This window comes from Spodoptera frugiperda, chromosome 25 (assembly GCF_023101765.2).
Source record: "Spodoptera frugiperda isolate SF20-4 chromosome 25, AGI-APGP_CSIRO_Sfru_2.0, whole genome shotgun sequence".
Classification (NCBI taxonomy): Eukaryota; Metazoa; Arthropoda; class Insecta; order Lepidoptera; family Noctuidae; genus Spodoptera; species Spodoptera frugiperda.
Genome location: NC_064236.1, coordinates 21,433,594 through 21,442,427, shown reverse-complemented (window position 1 = coordinate 21,442,427; position 8,834 = coordinate 21,433,594). Strand labels below are relative to the sequence as shown.

General features: G+C 34.8%; 1 protein-coding gene across 1 annotated transcript in view; it reads left to right on the top strand.

Annotated features, from left to right (window-relative positions):
* The first annotated feature begins 1,725 nt into the window (after nucleotides 1-1,725).
* Nucleotides 1,726-8,834, top strand: part of LOC118267774 (glucose transporter type 1) — a 133,095-nt gene continuing 125,986 nt past the window's right edge. Inside the window, exon 1 of the mRNA XM_050704086.1 lies at nucleotides 1,726-1,746. The gene's annotated coding sequence lies outside the window, so the exon portion shown is untranslated. The remainder of the gene's footprint in view (nucleotides 1,747-8,834) is intronic.

Genomic DNA, 8,834 nt, shown 5'->3' with positions numbered 1-8,834 from the left:
CGTAGTCTTGTTTATCCTACCCCTGGAGTGTAATTTAAAATTGCATAGGTGCGTAGGAGCGAGGTTTCCCGCGGACTAAGGAGCAGGAGGCTGCTAGCAACCCACCGAAGCTGCGGTGGTGAGCGAAAGCCGTCTGCGACGATTAGCACAGCGCCGGAGCCATGACAGAAACCCGGCCTGCTGATTTTTTTCATTACTATTTAAGTGCTGTTTTTTTTTATTACCTCATTGTATTGAATTGCTTAGAATGAGATTTATTACCGCTCCACACGTAACCGCTCGTTTAATTATTTTTTCTGGTCAAATATATATTGACTATTCCATCTCATCATATTTTATTACTCTTTTTTGTAAACTTCACTGCTTAGTTTTAACTTTATTAAACTTTAATTTACTAACTCAAACCCGCCCGCTAATTGTAAAGAGGTATGAACCATCTAGGGGTATTCAAACCATGGAATTTGTTAAATAGATCGACTTCTAAATATTAAATTTACATACATAGAAGACCAGATGTAGGAAAACTGATAGCATGTCAAAAAAATGTCTTTAAAAAAATTCAAAGTGAACGCGATTCACGGACTGAATTTATATAATAATAGCACAGCCTGAGCTCAGCTTCTGAAATCTATGAAAAGAATTATCCGAGTAGTAATCCAGTTCAACAAAATGCTTAAGGTTCCGGAAACTTCCAATAAAAATGTCTATCGAATCGAAATCGAAGGAAAATATTTATTGCATTTCAAAATACAATGTGTACACGAACAGAGATCCGACAACTGAATGTAAAAGGAAACCATCTTGTATAGAATCAGCCACCAATCTGATATATCGGAAATTGGTTGATTCTAGTCTACGACTCCATGAAGTTTGCAGATGAAAGTATCTGATATTTAAGTTATAAAATGATATGTATTTCTAAAAACAGACGACAGACACAAAATGGCATTCCTACACGTCATTTTTATTTAAATTACGTGTAGAGGTGGATTTTTCGTAGGTATATTCATCAAACATCGAAACTAATTGAGAGATTTGTCAAGTTTTGTACAAGGTGTCCCACTCTGTATCAGATATTGTTACTTATAATGAAACTAAATCAGACTCAAGATACGATTTGATATTTCTAAGCAATGAAACCTATAATTATCCAGAAATGTATTTTAGCTAAATATACACTAATGTTATATAGCTTAGACGAATATATTTTCTATTTTGATAGGTACATTTCCACATTTTCTACTGATATCTTGGTATATGATGTGGTTAGCAATGTAGTGTACCACTTCAAAAAGGACTAAATGAAATAATCATTGTTCAAAAAAATCGTCACATAATATAACCCTATACAAAAGTAAGAACCATAATGTTCTTAATCTGATTTTACTTTAAACTTAGGCAGCATTGTGATGAAGTCAGATCTCGTAATCTCATAGAAAATTTTCGAAGAAAGGTAAAGGAGTTATTACTAAACGTATAAATTTGGCTAGCTGAAAGTACCTTATTACTCAATACACTACGCATTGCTTTCAACTTATCAACACAGTTTTTAAGAAACGTAACATAGAAATTATGTGTGATATATTCGAGAAAATAAATATGAAATGAATATATTATAAACTTGGAATGTTACTCGTTAGACACCGATCTATATATTTCTATTTATTGAAAATAGATACAAGTAATAACGTCAATTTTATTTTTTTTCAACAGGTAACAAACTTACATCTGAGTTACGGACGGCATGTGAGTTTTCATTAGTTTTTAAGAGCAAAATGATCCTATAAACTATATCTATATGGAAGAACAAATAGACATTGACAAAATAATGTTAGTTTGTTTGTTGTATTCACTTAAGTAAAAATGTAAACTTCAGTAACATTCACTTGCAATTACTCACAATGATAGCTTTGGGAAGTTATGTAGAGATCAAGTGGTTGAGGTTACCTAGGTCCACAAAGTTTGCTTGATGGCAGTGTGAAATGTCATTTGTCACTTTTTTATGACGGAGGAAGACACATACATAGATACATATTAATGATAGTCAATATATACATTACATTTATGTTTAATTTTGATTTCAGGATAAATAAATAATTAACACGAATATCTGTAGGTATATAGTATGTCGCTCAATAGTCAAAGCAAATAGTAACTTATATCTATACTGTATACATATACCTATATCTGGATTCATCATATTATATTTTCTATACTTCCGTTCCGTTTGAAATGTGACAGAAAGACAAACAAACACTGTTAAAGTACTAGTATGTAGTAGATACTGGGGTAGTACCATACGGGATATTCGTAAGTGAGAAGGCGAAAACCGCTTCAAAGTTCGATAAAACCAACACTAAACACTGAAACAAAAATGAATACTATTCAGAAATAAATAACAGTAGACAAAGAGTTACTGGAACGAGTTTAATTGACTCTTAATCGTGTGCCAATCATGGTAAACCATGCAGTTGACGAGCTTTGTTAGGTACAATGCACGACACAAAGCCAATGGATATTTGCAACACCTCCTTTGATGTGGTGAGCAAGGGATAGACTTATTCTCTTTTATTTATGATTTAGAACCCGTTACAGTGTATTTCTTTTGATTTGCTTTAATAGATGAACAACCATTCAAGTACGTAGATGCTTATATACAATTAGATACTAATACTTTTTTTTAAATTTATACATTTATAAAAAAGACATTAAGTACCTATAATAAATAAATTAAGTACAGTGCTGAAACCCTAATTCCAGTTTATAATTTTTTTCCAAAAACCAGCCAAGTGCGAGTCGGACTCGCCCATGAAGAGTTTCGTAGCAGTAATATACTTGTTGCTAAGCGGACATAATATAAAAGTTATAAAATAACTTGGTTTTACATACTGTTTGTATGAACGACAAACTTATATTTGTGTTTTTTGAAATATTATTTTTTAAAAACTAATAATGATTCAAACCAATTTTCGTTGTAAGTTTCTATTGAAATCTACAGCATATATATTTTTTAGCTTTCTCACTCTCTTATTTTAAAAGTTAGAGGGGGGGGGGGGGGAAGACACTTGATTTTGACGAAAACTGGTTTTAGGAGCCTTAATGTCTTTTTTAAAGTCCTATCCATAGAACTGATCACGGATAGGTTAGCTGAAAAAAAAACATTCATCCGTTGGTCCGTTCCATGTATGGAGTGCCCCCTTTAATTATTATTTTTATTAAAAATTTGAATAGCGGTTACTGAAATATATCAACCTACAAAGTTTCAAGTACGTAGGTCCAACAGTTTCGGAAATAAATAGCTGGGACATACGGACAGACAGACAGACAGACAGGCATGACGAATCTATAAGGGTTCCGTTTTTTGCCATTTGCCTACGGAACCCTAAAAATCACGTTTTGTTTCTTTTTTACAACTACATAAATTGAAACACAAAATATATACCTGGTCTATTTAAAAATGTGTACCATTTCGCTACGAAGCAATTAGTGCAGAATGTAAAGTGGCCACAACTCTCAAGAGCTAATAAATTAATGTTGCTTAAGATAGCGGACTATCTCGCAGAAACAAGATGTACTTTCAAAGAGGTTAAAGTTTTAGGGTGCTGTGAAGTTGCAGTCAAGTTGGTAATAATTCAGCTGTAGAGCAGATTACACTGACATTAATTAAATTAAAGTAGATACAATACTTCTGAGATAGAAAAGATTTTACATAGTAAATTAAAAGTTGTTTCCACATCACCTAAAGGCTGACTGTTGTGCTTGTGATATTACCTACTGCACTGAATAACGGATATTTATCTAATCTATGGCTCGATCCGAGTTTTGGACAGAAATACTTAACAAATGTCGAAAATTTACCTTAACGGTGAGGTGACTAATTGTTTTATATTTTTTTAATTTATCCGTAAGTTCGACCCTCCAGACGGCCTAGTATATTACCGGGGCTCCGGTTTAGAGCAGTGGTTTAGTCGTCTTACCCAGGGCTGGACAAGTAAATGGTTTTTTTTACAAAGTCAATGCATTTATTTCAATTAATCCTAAATTAGGCACTTTTGAAACGCCAAATTGAATTGTCCGTCAGTCTGTCTGTCAGTGAAGCTAGGTGCTCGTTCCAAAGTATAGCTTCGAATGGAGAAGAAGATAGCAAGAAAGTCCATCGTTACTTTTTTTTTTAAGTTTTTTAAAATATCTCTGATACATTATTTGATCATTTACCTATTATATACATATGTAGGGACAATGCAACGACAGTACAGCGTCAAAACTAATGGGACAAAAATCCAATTTGTAAAGAATATAAGCGGTTGTTTCAATCATAAGTAGTGCCCACATATGTACACTTACAATTTGAAATAATACAACTATACAAATAAAAATAATCTTTAATTTAATCTTTCAATTCAAAAAATAAAGAACTGCTCGATGCCACGGAGCCCCAGATAACATTTCAATAAATTAATACTTGTAGTTTACGTACCTAACTAGTGATCGTATTTGAGCACTGTCTAGTGTGAGCAAGTGCCCAGTAGAGCCGGTCCAACATGCAGGACATAAAATGGTTTATCATCCTCTAAAATATAAGTTGAATAAGATAAATAAAGAGTTTTAATTTTATTTGAACACTTCATTTCAATGTGTAATCAACTGAGTTTTGAAGTCTCATAAAATCTATCGTTATTTTGCTTTTTCTTTTGTCACGTCGCGTCGTGTAATACATTTATATTGTGATTATGTCAGTTGTGACATCTTTACGACAATAGAAAGATCGACTTTATTCTGACATATTCGTGAGATGAACCCATTTCATTTTTAGACTTCTTAGAGTAACATAGACAGTAATATTTACAAATAAAATAAATCAAAGAGAAGTCATTCGTTTCGACCGCTTTCTTTGATCGCGATGAGCTGCACGGTCGAACGCGTCCAAGACTAGTATTATTGGTAAGATTTGTATTGTTGTTTTCAATAACCCATCGCTAAATCTGACAGTCAAAAATAAATATATTATTGTTACTGAAGTGACCTTTATGTAACAGTTTTGTCCCTGAGATTTGGATATCATATCAATCTAAAGCTTGCTCAAAGCGGGTTGGCGATTTCAAACTTATTAGATATTATAAGCTCAGATTTCCTCACAATGTTAAACAAAATTATATTAAAACCTAACCAGATTCATATTATTATTATACAATGTAGGTACAGGTAGTATCGATAAGTAATATTTTGTTATGAGGTTATGGCACCGACTTCTAAACTAGCTGTGTGTAGACACAGGTAGTACAATGTTAGTTATTATTTGGTTTTTAGTTTAAGGTTTTTAGTTTAGGATTTTACTTCTAGAAGTCGGTTTTTTTAAACGTAGTTTCAATAAATTTTTTTGCTTTTTAGTATAATAGGTTTTAGGGAACAGATAGTAAGATCCTCCGACCAGGCGATGTGATCGTGCCTGGCGGGCTCTTTGCCCAACTGTTAATTGTTCGGTGGGATTTTTATCCATGTTTATTCGCATGTAAACTTCACATGTGCGATGCAGGATATTGATGACGTCATCCATTGATCCGTTGATTTGTTCGCCGATAGTTTATGTGCGACTACTGTCATCTGTTACTTGTTAGGTGTCGCCACAAGGTATATTTAAATACTGAAGGCTTAACTCGAAAGCCTCAAAAAATATTATTGGATCCATATGTAAGCATATTTTTGAAAGAAATTTCTTTGAACTCTTAACCATTGAGGAGTTTCACCTTCCATCATCAGCTCTTTGACATGAAATGATGATCATCAGACATAAATGGTTGAATAATTTTATAAAATTGTCACAACAAACATAGAAAGCTTATAATTTGAGCGATGCCCTCGACTTCCCTGGGGTCTCATTATCAGATGCTCAGTACCAACGTAAACGTACATATTATCATAGGAATCACGCAAATCAGACCAGAACTGTTTAAGTAATCGTTGTTCAAATCTACGAACTATCGTAAAAAATTACTATAAGTACTTATTATATTGCTAATAAAATAAAAAATACTGAACCAATCCGAATCAAATTTGTAATGGAACCTAAGTTGGGAGACTCCGCGTCGAACAAAAAAAGAATCACGCAGATCGGACCATACACCTCGGCGTAATCGGTGTACATACATAGAAAAAAAAAAAACATACCGGCCGTCTTCAGAAAATGAACATTAATTTTTTAATCGAAAAGGTTATCATTCATTGAAAGTACAAATGGTAAGTTTACATTTATTTTGTACGTGGCTTGTAATAATATTAATATTTGAAATTGTATGTACTTAAGGAAATGTATTTATATGTTTCTTAAATTTTTCCTACTGTGACATTTACTATACGCTATTCCATAGCCTATTTATAGTGTTTAGGTTCACGCTGCGGAATGAGCGTTACGCGTTCCATTTGTAACTTGTCTATCATTTTCGACTCGCTAACGCAAAGTCCTTAGTGTGAACGGAAATCGATTGTGCGGAAAACGCTTGGATTTTGTCTAGGCCCCTAGTACAGTTTTTCTAGAAACGTGAGTTTCATTAGTAGTTAAAGAAACACATGTTAGGTATGTTTAGCCAAACATGAATAGACAAACGTAGGGTACTCGATTAGCAACAGCCGCAAACTAATCGATCCGTCTCCCGCAAATCTGCAGTGTGATCGTTCATTACCGCATGCGATACGCCGTTCACGGAAGCGCTCGAAACAGATTAGTACGGTACCCTATTCTATTAATTGAACCTGGAATTCCGTATCGGGACTACTCATGTTACTGAACCGGTATCGAGCACCATCGAGTGGGCACCATCCTACATTAGGCACTTTTGAAACGTCAAATTGAATTGTTCGTCAGTCTGTCTGTCAGTGAAGCTGGGTGCTCGCAATGTTAAGTGTGTACAACTTATATGTATGTATACCGAAAGTTTAGTAAATAAGCTTATGCGGTATGGTCCTTTCCGATATGAACAACGAAGGTACAATTGAAAACAGATGCAAAACGTAGAACAATGTTCGTGCATGACCTAAACAGTAAAAAAGCTAAAAGAAACAATTGAGTTATCTTTTTATAAAAGTTTGAAACATTCGTACTGCGGTAATTTATGTATTCACATGGCTAGCCACTCCTGAAGCATATACATAGTGCAAGGACTTTTAATTGAAAAAAACTTTCCCTTTGCCGCGGTTGTCGGGGAAATATTGAGTAAAGTTTGCGTTTCAAAAACTGGCTCGTTACGTTGCCCGTTAGACGCCGTGCAATGTAATTGAGTTAAATTGGAGCGCAATGGAAAATATTTTTATAAAAAATCTGCATCGCAAACTGACTGTGTATTGCTGGTACAGTATAAAATTAGGTTTATGAATTTTACGGAATGTTAGGCAAAAATAGTATTAAAGTAACTTTGTATAAACACCATCACTTGTTTTTATTTTGAAAATCGCTTTTAGTCTGTTAGGGCCCCGGGCTGTGCTTGTATTTAAGGATATTTTTTTTAATTTCGAATTTCAAAGTTAAGTTTAGGAACAGGTTTATAATTAATGTACGTATATGTATTTAAGCTAGGAAAATTGCTTATGAGAATATTAATCGAGATAACTGAAACGATTCTTCTGTAGAATTGAGGACATTTGCATAAAACAATGGCGGCACGGGCTTGCCTCGGTTTTATCATTAAAGTATAAAAACTCCCAGACAGCTCAGATAGATTATTTAAAAGCCATTCAATTCATTCATTTGATCGATAGGTCATCGGATTTTAACAGCCTCTACTCGTGTATGCGATTGATCAATAAAAGTCACCAATCTCGAATACTCGATGCTATCAAAGCGCAGTAACAAAGGACTCGAAGCCATTTTCGAAGCCTTTTTAATTTGAACATTTTGAATGGCGGACTGACCTATCAATATAAACGTCAATAGTCGGTATTCGGTTGTATCTTTTTTTATCAACCTGTGTTTTTATAACGTTCGCGAGAGTTATGAATTTTTTCAAAAGTTTTGTGAAAACGTGGCTCATTGTATGGAAAATTGCAAAATATATACCACAACCGAGTCGTTTTAATATTTATTTTTAAAGCTTAATGCTTTATGCATTAATTTTATCTTTAGTGATTCAATCGTATGAAATGTGAAAGCTGATAATTTGGATAATTAATTTATTCATATTTATTGGTTATTGGACTTAATAAAATTATATGTAGTTTACAGCTACTATGATGGATTTCTCATTGTTCTTTCCTTGCACGGGACCACAGGGTCCCAGACAGGCGTACGAGGAGCCGAAGCCAACTCGCAGAGGCCCGTTGAACAATTTTAATCTAAATGTAATGGGACATCAGCCGGCGATTATCCCTGTATGCACTATGGAAGTACACCAAAGGATAATCCCCGGTTGATGCAGGACTATTGTGAGATATGGTAAAAAGAAATGATAAGGATATGGGTGTGGGTGGCTGTGGAATAGTTAACCGGTTAACTATGGGGACTATGGCCCCTGCCCCTGACCAATATTGAAAAATACGGATAAACAGGCAGGGGGTGACTCGCAAATCAATAATGGGCCCCCGGAAACGGCCGCTAGCATGTAACGACAAGGGGAGCAACATACGTTGAGCTGCTTGAGGAAGGAGAGGCATCCCACGGCTATCAGAGCAATCCCGGAAGTACAGTCAATACCCCTACCAGCATCTTACTGGGATACATCCTTCCCCCAAGTGGAGTTGAAGGCAACTCCACTCTTGCGAATCTCCACTCAAACCAGCCGATTAAGGCGAGAGTGAGGTAGGAGAGGCCACTCCGGATAGTCACGAGTACTAACCGGAGTTAAGAA